At 47.1% G+C, this 4,348-nt stretch overlaps 1 pseudogene; it reads right to left on the bottom strand.

Annotated features, from left to right (window-relative positions):
• Positions 1-342: 342 nt before the first annotated feature.
• Positions 343-885, bottom strand: LOC114624828 (annotated as a pseudogene).
• Positions 886-4,348: the final 3,463 nt, after the last annotated feature.

Below are 4,348 nucleotides of genomic sequence, written 5' to 3'. Positions count from 1 at the left end.
GTGCTGGAGGAACCAAGAGCTCTACTTTTTGATCCACAGGCAGCACAAGAGGACTCTCTTCCATACTGGGTCCAACACAGGATCTCAAAGCCCACCCCCACAGTGACTCACTTCCTCCAAGGCCACACCCACTCCAACAAGGTCACACCCTCTTAATAGTCCCACTTCCCATGGCCAAGCGTATTCAAACCATGGGTAGAAAATTGGTACAGTTTACTGCCATTTTTGTAAAGACAACAAGAATCCAGTGTGAGTAGAGGAGTTGTGGGTTTTGTCCAAGTAGGGGACGGCATTGTTTCCCTCAAGGTTAGCAAGGTGATGTGGCATTCCCAGATCTTTTTTTTTTTTTTTTTTTTGTAGTTGGAAAATAACTTTATTTGTTCTAGGGCATTGGCCAGAGTCCCCTTAGAACTTCTGAAACTGCTTCTTGGTGCCAGCAGCCTTGGTGACCTTGAACACATTGAATCGTACAGTCTTACGCAGGGGCCTGCACTCTCCAACGGTGACAATGTCGCCGATCTGTATATCCCTGAAGCAGGGGGACAGGTGCACAGACATGTTCTTGTGACGCTTCTCAAAAGCGATTGTATTTTCGGATGTAATGAAGATAGTCCCGGCGGATGACAATGGTCCTCTGCATCTTCATCTTCGTCACGACACCAGACAGGATCCGACCTCGGATGGAGACATTGCCGGTGAAGGGGCATTTCTTGTCGATGTAGGTGCCCTCGATGGCCTCTTTGGGCGTCTTGAATCCTAGACCGATGTTTTTGTAGTACCGAGGGAGTTTTTCCTTGCCAGTTTCTCCCAGCAAAACACGCTTCTTGTTTTGGAAGATTGTAGGCTGCTTTTGGTAAGCACGCTCCGTCTGAATGTCTGCCATCTTCCCGGCAGCCTGAGAAAAGCGCATTCCCAGATCTTATACTTGGTCCAATTACCAGAAAAAAAAAAGAGGGAGATGGTCTCTTGCTGTGATTCTACACAGGAGAAGACATGCTCCTCCAGGAGGTGTCAGAGCTGGTCCCTCACATCTCATCGCTAGTTGTTGAATCGTGTGCCCGATATTGAAACAATCTGCATAGAGACTGGGATTGGTCACCCCTTAAAACAGGGTAAGGACAAGCCATCTTTAAGCACACGGACTCTTGAGGTATTATGGGGTGCACTGGATCCCTTTAATACCTCAGAATATAACTGTACTTGGAAAGGAGACATGCCTTTAAAAGAGGTGACAAACTTCCCAGGAAGCTGTGAGGATGGATCCCAATCCAGTTTGATTGGTGACTTGATAAGTAGAAACTTACACACACAGACACCAGGGGAGCGCATGCCCAGAAGGATGTCCATCGGAAGTGGCAGCAAGAAGGCAGCCATCTGCAAGCTAAGGAGGGCGTGGCTCAGAGGCAGAGAGCTTGCTGCCCTGAGTGATGCTTAGCACTGCTAAAAAGCAAAACAACAAACCAGGGGAGAATAACAAACAAACAAACAAACAAACAAACGAAAAGTAAAACAAACAGGAAGAAGGGCCTCAGAGGAAACGACTCCTGTGGCACCCTGATTTTAGATTTCCGCTCACTAGAAATGGAGAGAACAAATTTCCACGAGGTAAGCTACTCAGTAGTATCAGCATCAGCAAAGCCCCATGTGGGAATGCCAACGTAGGAAGGAAGTAGGAAGGGAGCTTTCCGGTAAGGACCCACGGGTATTCTTGAGCGCAGCTGTGCCAGGGAAGGGTGGAGTAGGAATGCGTGAACGGAGTTTATGAAAATCTGGAGAGTTAGATAGAGCTAGATTTCAGTCCTGGCTCCATCATTTGCCAGCTGTGTGGATTCAGGCAAACTTCACTTCTTAGCTCTAGTTTTTCTCACCTGTAACATCTATAGTAAACAATGTGTTACTGAGAAAAAGAGCCCCACACAACAATCTGTGACAGAAGGGAAGTGTCATTAAGGACCTTGAGCTGAGTGTGGTCGCATATGCCTGTAATCCTTGGGACTTAGGAGGCAGAGGCAGGCAGACAGATAATCTGTGAGATCAAGGCCAGCCTGGTCTACATAGAGAGCTCCAGGCAAGTCAGGGCTACATAGTGAGACCCTGCCTCAAACAATCCACCCCCAGCTCCAATCCACCAGTCAAGGACCTTGGGAGGACGACAGTGTAGTTTATCTGAGTGGGCCCAGTCTAGGCTCATGAGCTACTAAAGACAGGGAACCCCCCTTTCTCTCACTCATCCCAGGCTGCCACAGCTATGCTTAGAGAAAGAGTGAGGACAGAACACAGGCCCAAGAGTTTCTATGTCTTTGCCTTTGAGGTTGGTGGGAGAAGCCACAAGCCAAAGATGGTGGGTGGCCTTTAAAGGTTGGCAGAGTCTAGAGGTTGGATTCTGCTTTGGGGACTCCACAAAGAAACATAGTTTATCCGATAGCTTGAATTTGATCTGACGAGGCCTGCATCCAACTTCGTACAGAACTGTAAGGATGTAATCTGGTATTTGAAGCCACTACGTGTTTGTTAGCTTCCTGTAGCAGCCACAGGAAATGGATAGCCACTGATATCAAGTGGTTATTGAGATAGTACGGTGTGAAAATATTTCCTTTTGGGGAGATGTAAACAAATGTCTATGTATATTTACCTCAAATAGAACACAAATTACTGACAAAATGATTCCACTCAAGTCTAGTGAACCAGTATGCATTGTGGCTGCTTATAGGAGTCCTGGTCGAGGACAACTTACAGGAACATGGATAACTCCAAGGCTGAGGCTTTGTCAAAAAAGCCTACCCCTGCACAGGGCAAATCCCTTTTCCTGAAGCTCCTTGCAGGTCTGGCAGGCCAACGGGAGATTTCCTTTCTCTAGCAGTCAATATCACTACTTGTATAAGCTTGGGAAGAGGACTTATGACTCTTCCTGACGCTTTTAAGTTTGTGTACTTCCTTAGCCCTACAAGTTTCCTCTGCTATCTGAGTCCTAAGGAGCCCTCTTCCTTCCTCTGGGAGGGAATGTTTCATATAGCTACACAACAAGGGGGCTGAAGAAAATAGTAACTTTGAAACATTCTCATGATGCCTGCCTATGAGAAGCCTTTAGTAAATATTATTTTAACAAAACCTCAAAATCCAACAGAGTGGAAGAGAAGGGGATAGGATGCAGCATAGGAGAACTGGTGAACCTCTGTCATCCTGGACCACAACACAGACCTCTCTTGATGTGCTTTAAGGCAGCAATTCCATGTCTACCACCACTGCTGCCAAGAAGTGACCAACGCTCTCCCCTTTCTTTTTTTGAGACAGGGTTTCTCTGTGTAGCCCTGGCTGCCCTGGAACTCACTCTGTAGACCAGGCTGGCCTCGAACTCAGAAATCTGCCTGCCTCTGCTTCCCAAGTGCTGGGATTAAAGGTGTGCGCCACCACCACTCGGCTACTCTCCCCTTTCTAAGCTCCTGCCTCCAAAGAGGTTTCTTCTACAGGGAGAAGATACCAGAGTGCTGGGGGCACAGAAGGAAGATGTACTGCTGGGAATCTCTTGTTTTATAAGTAAACACTAATGTTCTTGCCCTCTTTGGTTGCTGCAAACAAGAAGAAGAAAAAGAAGAAGAGGAGGAGAAGGAAGAGGAGGAGGAGGAGGAGGATGAAGAGAAGGAGGAGGAGGGGGAGGAGGAGGAGGAGGAAGAAGAGGAGGAGGAGGAGCAACAGCAGCAGCAGGAGGAGCAACAGCAAACTTCTGGAAAATTTCCAGGGTGTCAGGGATTAGTTTAGAGAAGATTTGAGCTGGAAATGAGAGAAATGAGAAAGAATGATTGTTTACTGTGCCAGACATCCTTGGACAGGGCTGAGAGCTGTGATTGTGACCAGGCTGGGAAAGCATCGAAACAGTTTCCGATTTCCCCTCTCTCCTGCCACCCACCTCTCTTTCCTCCGCCTCCCCTCACCTCTACCTTTCTCTCCCTTGTCTCATGTATTCAAGGCTTGCTCCAACATTGCCACGGATGACTGTGAACTTCTAATCCACCTCCTTCTAACCCTCCTGGGTTTGGGGACTTGGATCCTGTGCTACCACACCAGCTTTCAGGTTCTGGAGACTAACCCAGGACTCCATACATGCTAGGCAACAACTCTTTTAAATGAGCTGCCTCCTTAGCTCTTTCATCCTGAAATCTCTGCTCATGGCTTCCATAAGGATGGAATTTTCATTAAAAACTTATTTTTGGATTGTGGGCAAGTGATTGTAATTCCCTGGTCCACTATTTAGTACAAAACAAAACAAAACAAAACAAAACCTATTTGATTTTTGACTCTATTAAGTGCCTGCCATGTGCAGAGCTCCAAGTCATAGCAGTAAGATGATGAC

Source organism: Grammomys surdaster, unplaced genomic scaffold (genome assembly GCF_004785775.1).
Source record: "Grammomys surdaster isolate TR1022 unplaced genomic scaffold, NIH_TR_1.0 210, whole genome shotgun sequence".
NCBI classification, from domain to species: domain Eukaryota; kingdom Metazoa; phylum Chordata; class Mammalia; order Rodentia; family Muridae; genus Grammomys; species Grammomys surdaster.
Note: the sequence above shows the minus strand (reverse complement) of the source record. Positions and strands in the feature narration are given on the sequence as shown.